Source organism: Pseudonaja textilis, chromosome 1 (genome assembly GCF_049901715.1).
Source record: "Pseudonaja textilis isolate UNSWEBS1 chromosome 1, rPseTex1.2, whole genome shotgun sequence".
Taxonomy (NCBI): Eukaryota; Metazoa; Chordata; class Lepidosauria; order Squamata; family Elapidae; genus Pseudonaja; species Pseudonaja textilis.
The window spans coordinates 295810146-295835249 of record NC_141990.1 but is presented as its reverse complement, the minus strand read 5'-3'; the positions used below and the strand labels follow the sequence as shown (position 1 = coordinate 295835249).

Sequence of the window (25104 nt, the reverse complement as noted above, 5' to 3'; positions counted from 1 at the left end):
AACTCATTAACACTGCAATTCATAATAATAATATTCTGTTAAGACTTCATCTTGGCCTTCTAGAGATAGCCCAGGGAGGGAAGGAACTAAAGGGAAAAGAATATCTATTGTGTGAACTTTTCATTTCCAGGAGCACAAGATTTCAGCCTATTAACTTTTAAAAGTTTATCCATTAGAGATGGGCCAAATTTTGAGACTTTGGCCTTTTGTCTAGGGGCAGAATGCATTTGATTGCCCACCTGTTCATGTACTTTTGTCTTCACCCTATTAATTAATATTAATATTATTTTTTGTTTATTGAAGTCCATAGGCCAATAAGCTGGGAAGTGTGGAAACACTAAAATATTATAGCCACATATATGTCATGCTTGTTATAGTTTAACTGATGAGTTCTACTGCTCTGGATGCAAACTATTACAATAGTATATTTGGTTATTTCAAACTCTGATCATACCTCAGATAAAGCTCTTTCCATATGAAGGTCTTTAGGCTTTGAAAAGGCCATGCTCTGGAACTATGTACTATGTTTGGGATAATTCATAAAATCTCATTTCAAACATTAAAAATGCCTCTTCTAATTTTTTATGCAGATAAATTGACTATACATAGAGCATATATTTGAAGATAGATGAATGGACAAATATTTCATGAATTAATGGATTTTGAAAGCTATTCAAATCTTTGCAAAACAGTTATAACTCATTACAGAAAGGGGGTTTGTGGACAGAGCCAATGCAAGCTTTGGAGAAGAGAGAGATTGCATGCCACTCAGAATTGGATTCAGCTGGAATAGTTCAGAAGCTTACTAAAATAAATAGATTAAATAACTAGCTATATAGCTATCCAGATATCAACAGAGATATGATGAACAGCAAAGGCCAAGCTGGCCACTTTTGTAATGGACTCAAGAAATCAAGTATCCTGAAATATTGGATAAGGGGTTTGAGGCAGGTACATTTATAGCATCAAAAACTCAGTTTCAGCTCCTGTTCATTTCTGAGGTTTTTTTTTTATATAGGTATAGTACAAAATTGCATTTTATATTTTACTTTGGTACAAGTTATAGTACCTTGTGGTAGATGTTTACACAGATGATTCCCCCCACAAAGAAAAAAGAAGATAATGATTTGTGGAAAAAAATAACACAGTCAGAAATACCATTGTTGTTCTAGCTGTTCGGTCACTAGGTTCTGTTTGACTCTTGGTGACCCCATAGACCAGAGCATACTAGACCTCCCCTGGTCTCCCAGAGTTTGCCCAAATTCATACCCATTGTGTTGATGACACTATGTAATCATTTCATCCTCTGCCATCCCCTTCTCCTTTGCCTTTAATCTTTTCCAACATCAGGATCTTTTCTAACGAGTCCTTTCTTCTCATTACACAGGCCAAAATATTTGAGTTTCAGCTTCAAAAAAATAGCTGTGGTTGCTTTCCTTTAGGATTGACTTATTTGATCTTCTGGCAGTCCAAGGAACTCTCAAGAGTCTTCTCCAGTATTACAATTCAAAAACATCAGTTCTTCAGAGCTCATCGTTCCTTGTCCAACTCTTACAGTCATTCATTCTGGCTGGGAAAACTATAGCTTTAACTGGCAAGGTGATTATCTCTGCTTTTTAATATGCTGCTTAAGTTTGCCATAGCTTTCATCCCAAAGAGCAAGTATCCTTTAATTTCAGGGCTGTATTCACCTTATGTAGTGATATTAGAGCTTAACAAAATAAAATCTGTCACGGCTTCCATTTCTTCTCCTTTTATTTACAAGGAAGTGATGGGGCTGATTGCCAAGTTTTTAGTTTTTTAAAGGTTTGAGTTTCAAAAAAAAACTTCTGCGCTCTTTCACCCACATCAAGAGGCTTTTTAGTGCCTCTTCACTTTCTGCCATTAGTTGAAATAAAATACAATTCACCAAATGCCTCAACAGTGTTCAGTCTACTCATCAATTACTATATGTTGATATGTAGCTTCAAGGCCCATAAAAGAGGAGATCACCCGGTGAACATTTCAAACTATGAAATGCCCCTTTAAAAAGGAGAATATAGCCATTTTTTGTGGCCTGATAACCTCTTCTTTATATACTGAATAACAGTTGAGCAAGGGTAGCTTAGCTTTGCTCAAGTCAAGATTAAAAGTCTTAGATAGCTATCCATGTGAAGCAGCAGAAGGGTGTTTCAAAAACCACTTGAATGACCATAGAAAAAATTGCCCAGTTCTTTACAGTCATACCCAGAGGCAAAGTGTATCAGAAGCAGAAGGAGACAAGTATGAAAAAGATGGCCATTTTTTAAAAAAAAATCCAAACCCCGACATTAACGTTTGAGATTTAGTTTGTTTTTTCTGGTAAAATACTTGACAAGCTAATTTTGATAGGGAAACAGGGAGCTTTAAAAGATCGTTTTCAATTCAAACTTAGTTAGCTTTTCTGATACCTCCAAAATATATGAGAAAACATTTTAAAGCACCATCCATAAGCAACCATCAAGAAAGAGGTATTTGCTATAATCCTTAAACACTCACTCTCAGGTCCAAAACTTTCTCTGCTATAATACACATTAGAATAAGTATAGCACGTTATTGGAGGATTTAAAAGTACATTTTGCTGTCTAAATAGAAGCTTTACAACTGTAAACCATGACTAATGCCATGGTTAAAAGTTCAACCATTTTTACAATTGCATATACTCAGAAATGTAGATTTTAGGAGCCCTCGGGTGAAACTGGAGTGAACAATGGAGTCATAGTTTAAACCTTAAACCTCAGAGAAGACCTGACCTGTACATCTGTTTTCCAACTTTTCTTATGGTGCCCAGAATGGAAGTCAAAGGCAGCAGCACATGGAAATTTCTACTAAAAATGAGTCGTTCCATATTCATCATGTTATAGATAAATAACTAAATATTTATTTTTTTAATCATTTGAATATGAGGGATTTGAATATGAACTAATTATTTTTTCATTTTTTTAAAAAAAATGTAATTATTTTATCCTGCCTTTATTGTTTTTTTTAAATGATTCATGGTAGTGAATATAATTAATATTCCGTCCTTCTCCTATTTTCCCCTTCCCACAAAATGTGAGATGAATTGGGCTGAGAGAGAATGATTGGCCCAAAGTCAACCACCCAGCTTTCATGCTTAAGATGGAACTAGAATTCACAGACTCCTGGTTTCTAGCCTGGTGCCTTAATATTTAGACCAAACTTTAGATTATAAAATTCAGCATATATAGTCCTCATTCAATGACTGTTCAAGTATTCAACCTCTATTCAAGGTTAAAATCCTGCTAAACAAGGGAATTTATGACTATTCCTTATAGTTGTGGCCATTGTGGTATCCCTATGGTCACATGATCACAATTTAGGCTTGGCAGCTAGGTCACAATTACAATGATTATAGTTTTCCCATGTTCATACAATTGCGATATGCAACCTTCACTGTCAGCTTCCAAGAATGTCAATGGGTCATTGGTTGGCAGGAGGTTGCACAGGGCAATCACATGACCATGAAAAACTGCTACTGCTTGGGAGTCACCTAATTACAACAACTGGAATTGCTGCAATACTGCCATAAGATGGCACAGTCATATTTCATAATGCTTTATAACCACATTTCTTAGCAATGAGGTTGCTGGACACAATTACCATAACTGAGCATAAAGTATTCCCAAACTGTATTCTATTTTTTTTTTCTTCCTGGAATCTTTCTTTCAGTTTCTAAGGGTGAGGAACATGTGTCCATTTAGAGCAGGGGTGTCAAACTCACATCTTCATGGCATCATCACATGTCATATCAGGACTTTCCCTGCTTCACTAAACTGAGTGTGAGCATGACCAGCATGTGATGCATCCAGCCCATGGATTTTAGAGGTTGCTGCAATATCCATTGTCCTCTACTAGCAGTAATATTTACAGGGAGGGAATATAGAATATAGAATAACAGAGCTGAAAGGGACCTTGGAGATCTTCTAGTCCAACCCCCTTCTCAGGCAGGAAACCCTATTCCATTTCAGACAAATGGTTGTCCAATCTCTTCTTAAAAACATCCAGCGTTGGAGCATTTACAACTTCTGGAGGCAAGTTGTTCCACTTATCAATTATTCTAACTGTCAGGGAATTATGGTGCATCTTTTACATGCATCATATCCTTCAGTTCATGATTATGGCTGCCATCTTGACTTTTTCTGATAACCCTGGAAACAACCTTGACTACCAATGATTATGCTGCCTGAGAATGATAGAATCCAGCTTTTAAATGAACTACATGTTTTCCAGTCATGCAGATTTAAAAAAAAAACAGCTTTATGTTCATTAATGGCCACAGCATTATCTTCAATTATTTATCCCCAGAGCTATTTTTCCTTACCTAGAAAGTGGGTGGAAGTTTAGTTGTTCAAAACAGATGATGGCTCTAATAGCAAAAGATTTAGGCTATAGTCCTATAGCATTCTAAGTTTTGCATTAATAACATAATGATACTAAGCTTCAACAATTTAAAAATTGAGCAGAAGTTTAGTTTCATTCAACTTTATCCTGTACTTAGAAGCTTGAATCATACTGCACTTTGAGCATGTATGTGTAGCAAGAAAAAAAAGTAACTAAATGCAAGCAATATATATTTTAAAGGAAAGAGGTGAAACACTACATACGATTGGCCCTTGTAGCTCCTAAGAAGTTCTTCAGGGACACTGGATTCTCTACACAGGGCCTGGAGGAACCTCTCTCATTCTTTCTATCCAGATCTATCAGATCTATCCTTCTACAAACTGCCTGCCACTTTTAGTATCTAATACTGGTTTTTGTGGACTTTAAATAGTCTACCTTGTAAAAGTGACATTATAGCCTACCTCGAATCAGGATATAGACAAGAGTTAACTAAAGGTCAGCTCTGATTGTTCACCCAAGAAGAAAGGATGGGTGGCAGGAAAAAAAAAGTAGTTAACTGGACTGAAATAAAGGTTAAACATGTTTTAGGCATAAAGGTTAACTCTTAGCTTCCCAATTCTTTGTGACAGTACTAAGTACATTTCTTAAAGACCTTTCACTTTATCCCATTTGACCTTTGATGCTACCTATTTGGCAGCTTCAAGGAATGATTAGAAGGCTTGGCTTCTGGTGACAAATTGGTCCTTGTCAAAGACTTCTTGAAATTCTATTCTTTAGCTTGATTTCCTGTCTGCAGCAAGGGCATTGTCCCAAATCTCTTTGCTGAAACTTCACCTCTTCTATTGAAGCATTGAACAAAATCTTGTGGCATAGCTGGAACTGGGGAGAACTCAGCAAATTTTCTTTAGATTTTCCTGGAATGGCAAGTTGGTGGTCTTTATTTACTTGTCTCCTTCCTTCTTGATTTAGTCATATCTGGAAGAGACATGCAGTTTTATTCTGAGCTGTTGCCAGATCTGTCAGAGAAAGAGATACTTCTTTAGATTCTTTAATATCATGTATTTGTTTGGACCTGACTTATTTCTCCACTGGCTGAGTTTCTAAGCCTTCTTTTATTTACAAAAACAACCATAATGAAGTAACACTTTAGGTGAATAAAATAACATTCACCTAAGTCCATCTTCCATTGTCCTGTCATTCTGGAACAAAAACTGTGGGAAGATGCAGCTTTTAATTTATAAATATACATTTTTAAAAAATTCTGACCCCCTCCCTGCAGTAATTTTGAGCACATGGCCATTATCTCTAAAACTATCAATATAGCTTCCAAGTAATCTCATGACCATGCTGCTTAAACTACCCAGCAAAATTTTAGATACTAATGGACTGCTTACTATTAGTAGCAATATCAGTAGTAGGCGCTAGATGATTGGTTACAGTCAATAAACTGTAATAGTAACAGAGATAATATAGGACATAAAAACACTCATAGTAAAAAATTAAGAAGAAGAAGAGGAGAAGGCTTCTTAATAACCATAGGAATAAAATATATAGTACCAAAATATACAGATGCAGATCTGGATTGTTGAGAATTATTTTCTTCTGATCACAGGCATTATTAAACCAAAATACGTACCACTTTGGACACTCCCCAACCACACCTACCTACCGGGAAACTGAAATGAGAGCAGAAAGGTCTTCTGCACCTTTTTACTTTATCTTTTAAAATGTTCAATTGTTAATACAGTAAGAGAAAGTACAGGGGGAAAAATGAAACATGAATTTGCCTTTTATCTTATCTTTATGTATTTATCCATAAACATGTATATACAGAAACTCTGAAAGAAACTCCTCTTAGAGACTGAAGAATGAAGGCAAACTATAAGAGAAAGCCTTTCTTATCTTTATTCTTTTTGTTGTTACTGGAAATTCCAACTCTTAGATGCTATACATGAATATAAAGTCATATTAAGAAAAGAAGTACGTATATGCAAATCACTTGGTGGCTTCTTTTGCATTCTGCTGTTCTAATTCAATCATGTTATTGCATACCGTCTTCATATTAGGTTGATCTAGATAGCTGTTTTTATCTGCTTTCCCTCAACTTGGATTTGGCAACAATTGTGCTCACCCAATGACCAAGCTTTGCTGCATCTATGTAGAAAAGCTAGATAATATTGTTGTCCCACAAATAAAGGTGAATATATGTGTTCCAGGATAATGTTGCAAGATCCAATCCGGGATCAGAGATTTTGTCTTCTGAGCTTTCTGACTTGTCTTGGAGCCAAACTTTAGGAAACTTCTCTGCATACATTTTTTTTAATGCAGGGCAGTTTCCAGGCAACAAATGGTGGATTCTTTACTATCCTTTCATCTCTGTTACCTCCCTGCTGAACTAGAACTCTGAACTGAACTGAACAGAGCTCTTCTTATGTTCTTATTTGCATGGCAGGGTATGATTTGGGAAATTTTAGGTTTTCTTCGCAGAACTCTTTTTGGGGAGGGGGAGAAATGAAGGAGGCTGGTTATAGAACTATCTCAAAGTCCTATTTGCCACACAGCAGGGGGGAAACGTTTGATTTGTTTTATTTTCTATAGGATTATGAAGTTCAGGAAAGTCTCCAAGTGCTCCAAAAGCGTTGTTTCCCCTGGTACCATTCCAATTATTTACTCCATTCTACTTATTTACTACAGGGATGTAGTGGCTTAGTGGTTAAGATGCTGAACTTGTCGATCAGAAAGGTCAGCAGTTTGGCGGTTTGAATCCCTGGCATCATGTAATGGAGCGAGCTCCCGTTACTTGTTCCTTCTGCCAACCTAGCATTCGAAAACATGTAAAAATGCAAGTAGAAAAATAGAGACCACTTTGGTGGAAGATAACAGCGTTCCGTGCACTTTTGGCATTTAGTCATGCCAGCCACATGACCATGGAGATGTCTTCGGACAGTGTTAGTTTTTCAGCTTTGTAACGGATATGAGCATCGCCCCCTAAAGCCACAAAGAACTACATGCATGTGTGACAGGAACCTTTACCTTTACCTTATTTCTTTACCTTTATCTCCAAGGAAACATTTCAATAAACTGCCATAGGAGAATAACAGTAGATGTGATCAAAAAGAAAAAAAGAAAAGAAAATGTTCATTTGTACTGGGATTATGCATGTTTCATATCATTCTGTCATTAACATGATTTCAGGTAATATGTATTTATTTAAGAAATTTACATGGCTGCCAAACTCACTCACAGTGATTCAGGATGACTTACAAGAATAAAACCCCCAATATAAAACTCATTATACCTGCATCCCAATATTATCATTTGTCACACAGTCAGCCAGATGTTCAAACTGGATTTGGCATATTTATCCTGCTATCAAGTCCTTCCCAGGATCATGGGATAGGCAGATGTTGATGTCTGATGGTGTTAGAAGCATCATTGCAGAATGTAAGCTGCCTTTTGCAATTGACTGATATAAATATTATTATTATTTATTAAACTTTGATGATGCCAATTCTCAATGAATCTGGGTGGCTTTTCAGTAATCAAACAGATTACAAGAAAGTAAATAAAATATAATTATAACATATATAATATAAAAATATTCATATCCTAGTTTTTATTTATATATTAAGTTTCTTTTTCTTCTGCATTGCCAGTCTTTAAATTATTCTTTTTGAACATTTGGCCTATTTGAAGCCTATTTGAAATTTGGGGTGGAAAATGATAATCAGGACTTACTGAATGTTTTTTATTCTGTGCAGTGGCAGATTAAGGCTCACTGGTACCCTAAGCACTGACAAATCTTGGTGCCCCTCTCCTTTGTACATTCTGTACAAACGAACCAAAGCTTAGGCTACATAAAAGTTTTTGTAGTGCCCCCTTTGGGCCTGGTGCCCTAAGCAAGTGCTTAGTTTGCTTAATGGTTAATACACCACTGATTCCATGTGAGGGAATAAATCACACACATGCAATGAAATAATTTGCCAACCAAGATTCTTTCCTGGAGATCCTAGAGGAAACTGCAATCCTACCCACTCAGTCATGTTTAAATGATCAAGTATTTAAGTATGACAACATCTGACCTTAGCCATGACTGTGATTAATTTAGGTCTTGTTTGGCAGCAAACATACAGCCTGCAAAGTTCAAAGTATGGAATCATACCACAGCAGTGTGCCCTTGAGTACATGTGCAAGTTTTTCTCATGCTGTGGCTTGGATTTTTATCAAGGGAGAGACATCTGTGCAGGGTCAAAATGGCAAACAAGAGCATAGACTTGACTCCGTGCCACAAATAATCTCCTGTACATCAGTGTTCCTGGCTAAGCATGTCAGAAATTCCTAATATCTTTCACGCCATAGGTTAGGTGAGCATAATTAGATGATGTGTGAATTTGAAGAAGGAAGGTATAAAACATGTAAAGATTTCCAAGAAAAATAAAAGTCTTGACTGGTTTCTCTACAGCCTCCTGTAATTGAAAAAAGTAGTGAGGCTGAGAAAATCCATCATCGCTGATGAGCTGTAGGGCGCTACTAAGCAAGACAGCAGGACAACTACAGTGAAATCTCTCACACATCTCTGCACATGGAGACCCTTTTAGGTAAATGACCACCACTAGGAGGCTTGAGACTGACTGACTCCATAATCACTGTTTTTTAAAATCCCTTTTCTATTTGTTATGACTTCATTTAGTATCATTTCCCCATTTCTAATATTACTAAAAAACTTTTGGTTTATAATGTTATGGAATAGTGAACACAATGAGTAGAAGAGAAAGAGAAATGTTTATTAAGTAATGATGGTTGCTTAAACATTATAAAAAGTATAAATTTATAAAGTTGCATAGCACAAGATATCCATTTCTCACCGGTTTCATGTAGGCTTTTGATCAAATTTTACATCTTTGCACATACAAAGGCATTTTGTTCCTTTATGATCTTTGAAAGGGTTGACTGGCCATTTTCCCACCCTAGAATGTTCTGACGAGTATTTATTTATTACATTATTTTCCTTGTACATGTCATATCTATTTAGAAATTATTTAGAAGACCTTTTTCTCTCTCTATAGCTAAATATACACAAGAATATTCAAAGTTCAAATAGAGCGTGAGGATTATTGCAAATATTTTGGGTTACTTTAGGCCTTTAGAGAATTCTAATTTTATTTAGGTTGGAACATCAGTTGTAATCTGCAATCTTAAATGCTCTGATTTAAAGGCCTACATGGAATGACATTTATATGGGAAACAGGGACAATATTCCTTTTTTGCCTCTGCTAATGGTTGAGCACTGTTGCAATAAAGGAATTCTTGAAGGATTATGAAGCAAGAATTTAATGTGAGAAGTACAATGTCATAGTTAAGTGTGTAAATTGCCCTAATACTGCAGGACTCACCTATCACTAAGATGCATTAATAGTGCATAGAGATGTTTGAGTCACAGAGAATGAATTTTAGTTAAGAATGTTTTCCTGGATTATTGTATGCTACTTGTGGGTCTATATGAGTGTACAGAGATGGGGCAGGGACAGAGTGGGAAGACAAACACTCGGAGATTTATATAATGCAAACGTTACAGCCAGCCATCCTGAAATGTTACAGGTTTCTACAAGTACTTCTTCATTCTCCCAGGAATGTAATGATTAATCATATTATATGTATATTCCCTGACTTTAGAGATTCAAGGAATCCCCCCTCCCCCCCCACACACACATACCAACCCTAAGCATGTTGTGATGATGGAAAATATTAACAACTTATATTCCAGAAAATGAAAGTTATTTTTATTCCAAAAATAAGGTAAGTTTATAAATGTGCTTTGGAAGAAGTATCCAGCAGCCTGAGTGGATTTTTCTGAAAGAAGTTGGATTGGGTCATATGTAGATCTGCTATATTGGTTTGAATATGTACAATATAACCAAGTTATTCATATCTAAATTAAGGAAACAAAATGAGATTTGGACATCATTACGCGTACTTTACTGACCTTTATTTATTTATTTCTCCTAGTTTTAATACGATAGTCAGCAAAGCTGAAATAAGGAATTTTGGGGAAGACCTTTATAAAGTAGGCATCTTAAATATTCTATTTTAGAAATAAAAAAAAAATATATAGAGATACATTTAAAAGGTTCACTACTTGGATTTATTTATCATTTTGGTTTGCTAGTAAATACCCACATTTTCCCTAACTTCATAAAATCTTGATCAATTTTTCATTTCTAAGTTTTTTATTGAAACATATGGCTATTTTTATTGCCTATATAAGTTATTATGATTGAGTATATAATATCCAGGGCATATGGAAACTTTATTTAAAATGTATTAGTGTTTTGCTGTTGATTCTCCATTTGGTTATTTGTTGATTATTTGCTTGTTATTTACAAACTTACTATCCTTACAGGATGTCCATTATTCTTTTCAAGTGGATATCTTTTTTAAAAGCTATCTGTACAAAAGAAAAAAAAAATGAGTTAGGGCAGGAAGGCAGAAAGCTTTGGCCCATCTACCCTTGAGCACAAAACAACAACAAGCACTCTGTGACCCTTGCTAAAGCTTAAAATAATATTTCTAGTGCTGACATGATTTAAATTTTTATGAACAAATAAGCTGTTTCACACAGTAGAGAAACGTAATAAGCTAGGATGGGAACCGAAACCAGCCTGGGTCCTGTAAGAGACCCCCCCAGGACCTGGTAAGACTCAGTTCTTTCCATTTCAGGCACAGCCTCCTGTGCAGGTCTAATTACCTTTTAAAATTCATATCTAGAACCACAGGCTGCCACATGGGATTAAGCACAGTGTGCTTTGCAAATTGAAAATAAGATAGCTGTTAGACGTATACACTTGCCTCTATGATTACAGCAACAAACAATGGAAAAACATTAATTTGCTTCTATTATAATCGAGGAACAAAACCTGGGATGTTGGGGGAGGTTGAGAGATGGATATTATAGGTAAGGGATGAATTTGTAAAGGTGATGTTCTGAAAAAAAATTTTTTTTAAAAAAAAAGAATATGTAGGCTCTAAAGGATAATTCTCTGTAGGGCAGAGAACTAGCAACAACTGCAACTATAGCAAGTTATCAGGATTCAGGGGGAAAAATCATTAATTTTATTTGCAAAATGACGGGAGGATGTTTTTTTTTTTTTTTGAGGGGGGATAAGCAGAATTATTCAGTTGTGAGTGTAAAGTTTATGCATGTGATAAGAAGAGGATGAAGAAGTGGGAACGGGCAAGTGTGGTTATAACAGCAAACCATGCTGGCCGGGTGTAGGATTTTTTAAAGGTGCTTTATCTGCTAGAAATGAATACAGCATTTACAAATTGGAAATGACTCTGTAAACTCAGATAAGATTGTCTTGGTAATATTTTACCCAGGAATCAGCTCACCACTGCTTACTTTCAATTAGCCATCTAAATCATTGCCTATACAATCCCTGCTGCTTTGGGGCAGGAGGAGTTGGGAAGCAGCAGTAAGTTAGAATAGTTCCTAGGAGTTTTCATTCACAATGCTGAATATGGAAGATCTGTAATCTTCTCCTTAGCATCCATAGTTTAATGTAACTCCTTGAAAGTACTTTCCATTAACTGCTGTGAAAGAGACCCCCACCGCACACTTCTTTTTTCTTCCCATAAACGAATGTTGATTCATTATAGATAACCGTTCCTGATTAATTTTGTTTTGACTTTAACTTTTGAACAAGAATGTTAGTGCCAAAGTTCCCTGTTCCAAAAATCCTTCAGCCAGATAGCAACTATTTTTAGAAAAAAAAAAGTATTTTCTTTGTGGAGAGGAAGCACTAAATTTAGAGGTGGTGAAAAAAATTAAATTTCTTGATTGTCATCAGAGTCTTGGCTGTCAGATAAAAAGTGGCAACTTTTTTTATTGATGTGTCTGATGAATTATAAATAAGTGGCTTTTTTGGATTTTATATTCAAGTTGTCTGGCTTCTGTCAACAAGATCCATCAGCTGAAAGATGTGAAGGACTGGTTAGTCAAAACCCCACTCATTAATTTTGCCAAGATGCACCCGTCTTATTTTTTTCCTAAAACTTATAAAATTCTATAGGCATATTTTTTAGGGTTTTTATTTTTTTATTTTTGCTAAGATAGAGATCAACAATATTAGAGACATCAATCCTTGAGTTGTATGTGTATGAATATTAGTTTTCTCAGCATTTTGTAGCTGATAATCTGTTTTCAGCTGTTAGGTAATAGTCCTACTTAAGGGGCAGAATTATTTTTCTGCTAATTGTTGATAATTAAGATAACTTATAAAATCTTATAACCTTGCAGGGGAATTTTTCTTGCGTAAAAAGAAGAAAGTGGCCAGTTGAGGGATAAACTTGCCTTCACATCATGTTTGACTCGTAGTCTCGACATGAAATATCTATGCTGCTTCTTTAACAATAATAGGGAATGGCTTGTACTTTCAAGCTTTTAGGTCCCAGTCTAAGATGTGGTTCTGCCAAAGATGAATAAGGCCTAATGCTACGTAACATCCAAAACCAAAGTTAGTCAATTGTTGTGCCCTGCCAAATAGTGGCACAGTACAAAGCCTGATTCTTCAAGAACAGAATGAGTATATAAACCCTTTTTGCTCTCCTGGCTGGGATTGCTGGGAGTTGCAGCAGAGACGCTGGCAAAGGCTCCCTTGAGAGACACAACTCAAAGCTCTCAGGCACTCAAACAATTTCCAGAGATGTAGGTCATTGCCATTGTGACAGATTGCCTAATTCCTCTTTTGTTCCCAATTCTATAATGGCTTGAAGAGAGATCACCCTTCAAGCTGCCCCTAGAGAAAATTCAATCACGCTATTGAGTCAGTGTTCATCTGTAAAAAACAAACAAACAAAGTTTTTCCTGATTCTTCCCACTTTTTAAAAAATTTCATAACTGTATTCTTCTCTTTCCTAATCCTCTTTCCGCTTCCTAACTTGGTTATCCATATTTATGAAAATGAAAGTTTTTTTTTTACAAGTTGTACTTCGAAGTAAATCACTTATGTACTTCTAGTTATTTTCCTTCTATGGATTCACAGTGATTATCAACTTTATATACTAGACCTTCCCTTCATTCCAGTTGAAGAAAAATGATTTTTTTTAAAAAATGTTGACCTTTTCACATATTGCTTCCGCTTGGCCATTTTAAGGCTAACTAATAACTGATACAATAATTGCCTACCCCATCAAAAGTCTTGTACACACACTGCATTGTTACACACGACTTGCTCTTTTTTTTAATTATGTAAAAAAATCATCACATTAAGCCCAATCTAATTACTGCAATGTATATTAGAAGCAGGGCACCATCAAAATTTTATTTAAATTAATCAGGTTTTGATTTAAGATATTAAATTCAAATTAATCATGTAAAAATGGAAATGATCCTTGACGTGCTTCCAGCTGTGTCTTCAGTCTGTTTTCTCATGTGAGTCACTTTCGGGATGTCTTGGGGGGAACATTACAAAAATTCACGCCGGTACTATTTCAATTAGAGTTATTTAGCAGGACAGATGTAAAGAATATAGTATAATTAAAAAGGGGGCTGATGACATGGCTACAGATTTTCAGGATCAAAATGGAAAAACAGAGATGGCTGTTACTGCAAATCAAAAATTGGTATCCCAGGTTCAGAGAAGCCAGCGTACTGGTAGTCCTCTACCTACAACCATTCATTTAGTGACTGTTCAAATTACAATGGAACTAAAATGTATGAGTTATGATCATTTTTCATATTTACAGCATCTCCAGGATTACATGATCAAAATTCAAATACTCAGCGAGTAGTAGGTCCTGACTGTTGCAATGTCCGGCAGTCACGTGGTTCTCTTTTGCAATCTTCTGACAAGCAAAGTCAATGGGGAAGCCAGTTTCACTTTACAATTGTGTTACTAAGTTAACAACTACAGTGCCTCATTTAACAACTGGCAAAACAGATCATAAATGGGGCAAAGCTCATTTAACAACGGTCTCACTTAGCAACAGACATTTTGGGCTTGGTTGTGTTTGTAAGTCAAGGACTACCTGTAATGTACCATTAATGGAGGAATAGAGACTTCAGGTTTCATTATTTCTCATCCCAACTCCCCAGAGCAACAAAAAATCCAGATGGTATCACTTTAAACTACCATCAGCAGCCCGATATTACTCGACAATAGAATTAGTGCATTCTTAAAATGATTTCATTTCCCAGGCTTTGTTTTCAGTAAATGGTTTCATAGATTTTTTTTTCAGAAATCCCCAGAAGTATCTGAATTTCTGTTTGACTGAAAACTAGTCAAACCAAATAAAAGGATGACAGGATAACAAAAGAATAAACTCTAAATAACCTCCTGGGCTTTTGCTCAAACTAAGAGTGGGTAGCAGACTGTTGGGGGCCTGCTGGACTGTTCTTCTGATGAAGTAGAGGAGGAGGAGTAAGTTGAACAAGGAGCATCTAGGGATAAAAGTTTTGGAAGGGGTGATTCCAGCAGAATTACTCTCAACTCTGGATGAAACAGATCCACTGAAGCTTCAAGACTCCCTGCCTTCACCCACTGACAGCCTTTCAGAATTAGAAGTTCACCCACCTAACCTCATGAAGAGGCATATTGTGAAGCAACAACAGCAGAAGCCTGAGCCCCATAGGTCAGATAACCTGGGCAAGTGCTGTGGTTCGCCGATGGCTGAGGTCTTTGACAGAGAGGACTCAGACGAGGGGCCTGCATGTGATGCAGGGATGGGGCCAGGACTATCGGAGAGTGGAGTGCTGCCTTTGGTGGTTGTGGAGTCTGGCAGCAGTGACTAAGAGGACCCTGGGGAGCCTGTGCTCAGAGCGCACCCACACAGGGCTGGAAAGAGGGAGGAAAGAGCAGCTGAAGCAACACGGGTGACTCGGGAGTAAGGCTAGAAGGTGATGGCCCCTCCCATAAGGGATAAAAGCCAGCCAGGAAGCAAATAAGTTCTTTCTATTCAGAGTCCTTGTTGAAGCCCTGCTTACTCTGGTTTGTTTTTTGAAACTTCTGGCTTTGGATATTTATCTGCAATTAGACTTTTGTTCTTGGCAGCCTTTCACAACCTTGAAAGGGCTTTCTCTTATCTGGGACAATTAATTTTGAATGACACTTGGCTGTGAATGCACAGAATTCACAGTGCCGCATTAAAAAGGTTGCTTTTATCCATACCTTGTGCTTGTTTGATTTGAACAAAGCTTGGGTCAGAACACCAAGAAGCATGCTGTCATTATTCTACAATAAAGTACAGAACACCACAATTAATTTATCTTACCCCTATATTAACAAATTAGATTTTGAGATGTCCCAACCCGGCATTTCTAGGCTCATTAGAAGACAGAAGGTGCTTACTTTAAGGACAGATGATGAGCACAAAAAAGCAAGACCAAGACAAGATGTGAAATGCACCAACCATTCTAAACTGTAATACTGAATGCTAACACGTTCATGTTAAAGATTGAGCAACTGATCTGGTCAACTTTAGTACAGGGTCATCACTTAATTACAGACAAAATATTTGAAACCAGCTCATTAAGTCCTGTTGAATTGAAGTTTGGGAACTATTGCTTTGCACATGTTGTTCAATAACAACTCCCAGTATTTTTTATCAGTAGCATGTTTGCTGGTGCTACTGAGAACTATAGTACAGCAACAACTGGAGACTGCAAATCGAGCACCTCTATTCAATAAAGGAGTTGAATATAATATATTATACCACGGAGATGTAGTGAAGGTAGCTCTCCTGAAATAATTAAAATAGCAGAGAATGGACACTCTACAAGGAGCCTCCTAACAACATACTCTCCATGTGTAAAAACATATTTCTGATATCTATAGTAGCCAGAAATGGCTTTTATGTATACGCATAAGTCTCTTCCAACTAATAGAAGTGTTTAAAGATGTCAATGTTGCAAAGCTAAACCAAAGTATAGCTTTGTTTTGCTCTATTGACAGAAAGTTTTGCATTACTTCAAGAAGTATATGCATTGATTGATTAATTGGTTAATTGATTGATTCCTTCATTACATTTATATACAGGTAGTTCTTGACTTACAGTTCATTTAATAACCATTTGAAGTTACAACAGCACTGAAAAAGGGACTTATGACCATTTTTCACACTGATGACCATGCATCATGCCATGGTCACATGATCAAAATTTAGCCACTTGGCATCTGACTCATATTTATGATGGTTTCAGTGTCCTGGGATCATGTGATCACCTGTTGCAACCTTCTGATAAGCAAAGTCAATGGGGAAGCCAGATTCAATTAACAACCATGTTAGTAATTTAACAACTTCAGTGATTCAAACAACAAACCAATGTGACAAGGAAAGTCTTAAAATGGGGCAAAACTCACTTAACAAATTTCTCACTTAGCAACCCAAATTTTGGGCTTACTTGTGGTCATAAGTCAAGGACTCCTGTACCACCTACATCATTTAAGTGATTCTGGGTGATTTCTTGGAATAGTGGTAGCCCAGCCTCTATTTTCTCATCCTCAAAAGCACATTATTGATATTAAGATAATTTGCATTGTCAACTCAGATTGGGCCGGGGAGGGAGAGGAATTCCAACGAAGTGTTCATAGATGCCAGCAAAGAAGGTGTCCACTGTTAGTGGTTTAATTGGAGAAGATGGCATGAAAGGCAAATGCTCTGTTTTGTTATGTTATTACTGCAGTTGTCTGTACCTTTGTTACACTTGTAGGAAGAACATGAAATACTGACAGTTTCTGCTTCCTACTCAGAAGAAATAAATATGCACAATGATTGTTCTTTAATAGTAGTTAAATATATTTTTAAAACAAACCATATGGTAGTATAACTTTTTAAAAGGTTTTTCTTAAGATTCAGTCTTTACAGGAAACACTTTGTTGTATATGACTGCTATAAGTGAAAACACAGACGCTTCGTGTATAAAATTAGTCTAATTACAACTCATTTCTTTAAAAGGATGTGTATGGTGAGTCATGATTTGAAGTATATAATAAATTGTTCTCCATTGGATTAACATATTCATTTTTAGTGAAAATTCAGAGAACCAGTATTATCTTTGTATTTACAATCTGTATAAAAATTGAGTGAGAACACCAATACTCTAGAAGCCAGAAATAAAACCCAAAATAAAGTTGGTATGTTAGATAAATAGGTGAAGAATAACAGAAGCATAAGGAATGCAAATTTCTTCACACAGGTGATACAAATCAGATCCATGGTCTCTAGATTAGGGGTGTCAAACTCACATTCTCATAGCATCATCACGTGACTTATCAGAACTCTCCCCCCTTTGTTAAACCAGGCATGGGCGTGACCAGCGGGTGACGCATCTGGCCTGTAGGCCAGGAGTTTGACAGCCCTACTCTAGATGAGGGATGCTATGCTATGAAAGAGATTTTGGAATAGTAGCAGACTTCAATTTTGTTTGTTTATTCAATTTCACACATTTAATTTCCAGAGCTGCCCATCTCAACCCAGTGACACTGGCACTTTTTTAGCATCTTGAAAGGCAAGGTTTGCAGAAGTGATAAAATTTATTGGCTGGCTACTAATGAAAATATCAAAGAATCCCTCACACCATTCAATTCCCCCCACCAATTTAGCTTTGTTCATAAATGAAAGGATTGGCGTAACAATGTTGGAGATTCTGCAAAGCAAATATTCAATTTTTAGATCACTTCTGGATTTCTAAAACAATTTAAATGCATTTCATTTGATGTGATGATTTCTTTTCCCAAAAGATTTGATTTTATAAAATTCAGTTGAATTGAATCTCCTTCACCCTAAATTTATCCATTTAAATCTTTTCACGGATTAATCCTTATCAGGTTCACAAAGAACAAATTTCTCAAGCATGCATCTCCAAAAGCATTTTAAAAGAAAAAGACACCAGAAACCAGGAAGTCTTAACATTGTATCAGTATTACTTACAGTATGTATCAATTCTCTTGCATGGTAAATCACATTTTGGGGGTATGTGTGTGGGTGTGTGTTTGTGTGTGCGTATGCACACACACACACACAAACACACACACAGACCTTCAAGTCAGTATTGATTCCTGGAAACTGTTGGACAAGTCCCTGCAGGTTTTTTTTTTGGCAAGGTTTCATAAGTGATTTGCCATTGCCTGCTTCCTAAGGCAGAGAGAGTGAGCGACTGGCCCAACATGACCCAGCTGGCTTTGTCGCTAAGATGGGGCTAGGACCTATGGTCTCCAGGTTTCTCATCTGGTGCCTTATCCTCTACACCAAGCTGGCTCTATACCACCAAATATTTAATAGTATATTTAATAGTGTGAACTTTTTTTTATAGGCATTTAGAATAATTTATTATTGGACCCTAAACTCATTATTGTTATAAGCTAATGTAAATCATAACTTTGCTGGCATAAATATATTGGCTTTTTGTATTATTGTGATTTGGAGAATTGGGAATTTGTAGCGGGAAACAAATAGAATACATTTACTACAGTTAGGATAAACATTTTTAGCTTTTCTTTTAAAAAGCATTGCTAATCCCTTTCTTAAAAACCCTGACTTTTCAGTAGGACTCATATGCTTTCTTTGTTTAATGTTTTTTAAAAAAATTATTTCCCTTCTTCCAAGGTTCTGAAATAACCATGAGGACTATCACCATTAAAAGTGAATGAAACGGGGGAAGGCTGCTTTAAAGCTATTTGTAAAATACTCTGTATATTGGTAGTAAGCCAAGCATTATTGATGTCAAAATATATTGCCAAATTGAGTTTGACTTATCCACAGATGGCCTTATCTGTGAATATAAATAGCAGGTTTTCCCCTCAGCTTTTAAAAACTAAGTATAGATCCCATACAGGTAGTCCTTGACCTACAACCATTCGTTTAGCAACTGAAGTTTCAACAGCACTGAAAAAAGTGTCATATTATCAGTTTTCACATTATCACATTATCAAAATACAAACCAATATGTATTTAGAATGGATGCAATGTCTTGGGGTCATGCAATCACCATTTGAGACTTCCCAACTGGCTTCTGACAAGCAAAGCCAACGAGAGAAGCCAGAATCATTCAACAACTATGAGATTCAATGCTATCTCTTATCTGACCATTCCTTTGGCAGTCTCTTCTCCTGTCTCTCAAGGTTTTTCTCACATACCATTACAAAGGGCCAACGTTTTACAGAAAGTTTGGTTAAAAAAATTAAATCAGCTTATCTGCAGATGGATTTATATATAAGTACAGGTAGTTCTGAACTTACAAATGTTCATTTATTTTGAACATTTCTAATGACACTGAAAAATGACTTATGACCATTTTTCACATTTATGACCATTGCAGCATCCCCATGGTTACCTAATCAAATTTGGATATTTCGCAGCTGACTCATACTTAGGATAGTTGCAACATCGCAGAGTCATGTGGTCACCTTTGGTAACCTTCTGAGGGGCAAAGTAAAGATTCACTTTTGTTAAGATTCACTTAACAATAACACTGAACCATGTTAGTGTTGTGGTTCATCAACTGCCAGAGGAGATGGCACTCGAGTCAAATGAGACAGAGGAGATGGAGGGGGTGCCTGGATTACCATTGAGGCTGGCAGAAGACTCTGAAGAGCAGAAGGTCTCAATACCAGATATAGAGCAGGGCCCATCTGCTCACACTCAGGTGGAGAGACAGCTGTTTTGGGGGCCTGAGCTAAGCGAGGGGAAGGAACAGCTGAGTCCTGTCCCAGATGCACATATGCAAAAAGAAGTGCAGAGAGGAGAGCAATGCAGGACTGAGGGCCAGCTATCCAGAAAAAGGAGATGTTAACTAGCCCCTCCCTGGCTGGGATATAAGGAGGAGGGGTGTGGGAGGTGTGGTTGTTGGAGACAATTGTTCATGCTGCAGAAGAGTTCCCTATGGCAGATTCCTTGCCTGGATTTCCTTGCCACTACCCAGGTTGGTCAGGTCTCTTAGTGTTGGGATTGAAGAGCTAATTGAGGCTCCCTGCAGGGAACTCAGAGGCTACTATGGCTTGTGAATCACCTAAGGATGTGTGACCTGGAGCTTTGACAGTGAATGCCGGGCATTCCTGTCTTTCTAAATAAAAAGGGGTTTCTCTTCACAAGTAGGCTGTTGAGGGGTGGGTCAGAACAGTTATTAACTTAACAACTGCAGGTATTCACTTAACAACTGTGTCAAGAAAGGTTGGAAAGCGGGGCAAAACTCACTTAACAAATGTCTCGCATAGCAACAGGAATTTTTGGGTTAGTTGTGGTCGCAATTCAAGTACTACCTGTATACGCAATATTTTATTTTTGTACTTTAGTGACTGAAATATTGTCTATGGATGCAAGAAAGTTAAACAGAGCAAGTGAAATCTTTGAAAAAAAAAACTGCATTGTACCTTCAGGAGGCAGCTACTATAATCCTTCATCAGACCTCTTTGCTCTATTCATCAACATGGTTGCAAAGAATTCATATTCATAGCCAGATGTGTGTCTGATCCAAATTAGGTGCTTCTGTAAAATCTGGAAGTCTGTACAATGATTAGAGTTGTGGTAAGATTATTCTTCGGAGTGACTCCCCCTCCCAAAACACAGAATTGCTTAAAGAAGTTAAAATAACCTTTTTAAAGAAGCAATAAACACTTCCAATATATGGTACTTTAAATACAATTGTGATAATACAGTATTTAAAACAAAGAAAGATAGTCAAAGACAATAAATACAGACCAACACTGCCAATAGTTTGTAATAAACAGTGCCAACATATTCAAGTTTCTAAGCTGGCAGATTTTGCCCAGTGCCTTTCATATTGTTTTGAGGAAAGATTCCTTTAGATCAAGTGACAGATATTCTCAAGTAAGCAGAGATACAATTGCAGAGGCAGTTACTATTGTACATAATTAATTTTTCTCAGTTAGCAACCCCTGAAGTCATTTCAATCTATGAAGTCATGTCTACATGTTCAAAATGAGAATAATAGGTCAAAGAGAACATAGATGTAACAACCTCTTGAGAGCCTAATAATTCACACATCACTTCTGATAAGCAGGTAGCAAGGTTGCTGTCTCCATGGAATTGATACTTTCCTTTAAAAATTGTACATGTGGATGATTCAAGACTCTGCAGCAATACCAAAATAGTAAAGAATAATTTGAGATGCATAATTTGCATTTTTAAGAATTGTAATCTTGGTGTTTTATGCCACTATGTTATCATCAACCACAATTCACAAATGTTTGTTATATAAATAAGCTCCTTTAGGAATTCTACTGAATTTTGAAATGAATTCAAGTACATAAGTGGAATTAAATCTGTGAGATTAAATCAGGACTTTTGTGATTTCAAATTAGTTCTGAGAAACTTAAATATGATTTTATTCTAAATAAATGTAAATCTGGATTTGATTATGGGTCCTTATATGAGGGTATGCATCTTAAAGATAAGGAGGAGAAAGGAATTATGAACCTCATTTTAATTTTAGGAGGATGCCACACAAAATTATAAATAAATTGAGGAATGCACTCACATATATTAAGATATTTAGAAGATGCTAAATTTCTATACATTATATTTTCCCTTTTTGTTATTTAATAGTCTTTATGAGTATACCATACCTTCTTCTCCACTTGAAGAATATTCCAGAAAAAAGCATTATTTTGAAGAAAAAAATATAATAACAGCTTATTAAAAATAGTGAACATTAGGGAGGCTGCATTTTTAGTACTACTGGTCTATTTGTCTATTTGTCTATTTTTTATACCTCAAAGTTGATCAAGAACCATGGTACTTTACAACTCTTCATTAAAATATCAGTAGTAGAATCAACATATTCATGATAAACAAACTAAAATTAAAATAATATAATCTAAACATAATTACAATGGACAAAAACTTTGTTAACCAATGAATGAAAACAAACCATAGAAACAATAAACAATAGCAGAAGGCATTTTCCCACATAACATGATGGAATGATGAATAGCAAGGGTCTTCAAACTTGGCAAGTTTAAGACTTGTGGACTTCAACTCTTCAATTCTGGGAGCTAACATGACTGGAGGAGGAATTCTGGGAGTTGAAGTCCACAAGTCTTAAATCTGTCAAGTTTGAAGATCCCTGATCTATAGACAAAGAGTTCTCTTGGGTTTTCTGGTTTATGTGTTGTCATCATCACATCAACAAAAACAATAATAATGGGAAGAAAATAGCTTCATCATTGTTTCTATTATTGAAATAGGTTTGAATAATTCAAAGGCCAATGTTAATTTGCCAAGAATAAATGACAAGTCTTTAAACTGCTTGACAAGCTCTTCCTCAATTACTAATGAGTCCTCACGTTGCTTTGAGGAGTGGGAAGAAATGCTTTGCAGAATGAGGAGGGGTGTACATTTTGCCCAGCGATGAAGAACACTTGTTAACTATGACAAGCCATTATCTCCCAGAACCTTTCCTCACTTGCATCCAACTTTAAAGTAGGGGCACTTTTTTTTTCTTCTGGGTGTCAATTTTCCATTGCTTTCTTTTAACCCCAGACCATGTGTAACACAGGTTTAAATAATCTTTAACTCTAGAAGTGTTAATATAGCATTCCCCACTTTTCCTGACAACACATAGAACAGCCTTAAGAACTTTGACTCCTATTATATAGAAGGGAAATCAGGTAGCTGAGAATAGAAAGACAGGCAAGGAATCCATAATGGAAACAACAAATTTCATGTCAGCATTCTTTCCTACAACTCATGAATAGTTGGACAATATTTCAATAGTATGGAAAGCGGGGGACGCTCTTACTGTGTGGGGGGAGGGAGAGAGAGTGGGAGAGAGAGAGGGAGATTCTTTCTTCCCACTGTCTCTATGGAGCTCCAGAAGCTACCTCATAAGAAGTAAACCTCATTAATATCTACAGTGACAAGGAGTTTAATCAAAACTCTGAGTTTAGTAATGCTGACCAGATGGATCTATATGATGATGTGCTAGCTGACAGCTCACAACCTTGTGAAAGTTGCACTAGCAGCTCTGAGACACCAGTTGGAAGCTGCCAAGAACTGTCTCCTAAGTCAAACAGCAAATTGACTGCTATTTTGTATACCTATAACGGACTATGCAATAAAAGGGCTATGGTTTATATTGGCAGCTTTGTTTGGTGGACTGGTCAGCAATTGACCAGAATGTGTTTATGATGTTGTAGAACTGAAATTTGCTGAGAATAGAGCCAGCAGCCAGTCTAAAGAATATACAGAAGTGGCTGTTGTTTCTGAGAACTCAGTCCATACATTTCCAGAGCTGCTACCAGGGAAGATTCTAAATGGGGATAAAAATGAAATTGGCTAACCATCAAGATTGTGCTTTGCTGAGCACAGTTTGAGACATAGGCCCAAGAATGATTTCCCCAAGAGGTCTCTCAAGATGTTCTTCATACTCTGTTGATGGCTGACTGACTCCAATAGTGAATGCTAGCCCACCACTACCCATCGAGAAACCTGTTTTATCTTTCTTCAACCTCCTTCCCCTGTACTTCCTCCCATGGGGCTGCCTCCTCCAGCCATAACATCTCCTCATCCATTCATGCCTTCTCTATCTCTACTTCCCCTCCTCATCCAGTTATGCCACCTCCAAGGGTAGTGCCACTGTCCTGCATTTTAATTCAGCTTTCTTTCCATTCCCAAATGTAGGTATGGGCCTCCACCTGATGTCTACAACAAGACTTCTGCTTCATTTAATCACAACAGGTAAGAGTTGGGTCCATTACCTTCTCCTGTTGCTGAAGCAGAATTTGATACCCTGAATAGGAATAAAGCAATTTCTAATAATGCCATATCCAAGACTATATCTGAAATTACAGTGATGCTGTTGAGAGCCTGCTTAGAAACATCACTGGGCTTATTCAGCCATATGCAGCAAATGATAAACAGTGTTGTACCCTTATCTCTTCATCTAAGGATTGCCTTCATGGCACTGAAGCCAAGTCTTACAGCATGGACACTGGCAGCAGCAGAAGTTCCTACAGAAAAAGAAATTGCTCATATGGTAGGTCACCCAATTGATGACCACCCAATTTGAGAGCAGAAGGAAGCACTGAGATGTTCTTCATAATGAAGATCAGCATAAGGACTATTTCCAGGAAAGAATCCAGGAGCATGACAAGCACAGAGATAAGATCAGAGAAAGAGATTGCTATCCTTGAGAAAAGGATGGTGGAAGTATTCAGAGTTCTTATGGACTTACAACCTCTTCCAGCTAAAGACATAGTATGGAAAGACCCTCAGTCTCTTGATTTCTGAAATGAATATTGGGATAAAATACAGAAATATCATCTAAAATTTACTGAAATATATTTACAATTGGACAAAATGTAAATATCATTTAAAATGATATCTAGCTCCCATTAATAGACTAGAGTGTGAATGTTATGTAAATTCTTCTCATTCTGTATACCTGTCACAAATTATCTTCTTAATCCTGTAGATGAGACAAAAAGATTGTAAATGTAAATATTAATAACAAACAGACAAAAATACCTAAAACAATATTAGATAAAACATATTCATTAAAATGTGGGGGGAAGGGAGGTTAAAAAACCCCCACCTTTTTCATATGAAAAAGACCTATGAGGAGATAAGCTTTTCACACTTGTCTGGAAGATAGTATAGTTAGGTACCTCCCAAATTTCAGGGAAAAGAACATTCCAGAGTGTTGGTATCACTGAAGAGAAGACCTACCTGTCCACATGTAGCTTTCAGGTGGCAATCTGGTGGCTCTTGG

At 36.7% G+C, this 25104-nt stretch overlaps 2 pseudogenes; both read left to right on the top strand.

Moving 5' to 3' along the window:
- Positions 1-13935: 13935 nt before the first annotated feature.
- On the top strand, positions 13936-23707 carry LOC148128260 (cleavage and polyadenylation specificity factor subunit 7 pseudogene; annotated as a pseudogene).
- Positions 23708-23792: 85 nt separating this feature from the next.
- On the top strand, positions 23793-24526 carry LOC113447023 (cleavage and polyadenylation specificity factor subunit 7 pseudogene; annotated as a pseudogene).
- The last annotated feature ends 578 nt before the right edge of the window (positions 24527-25104 follow it).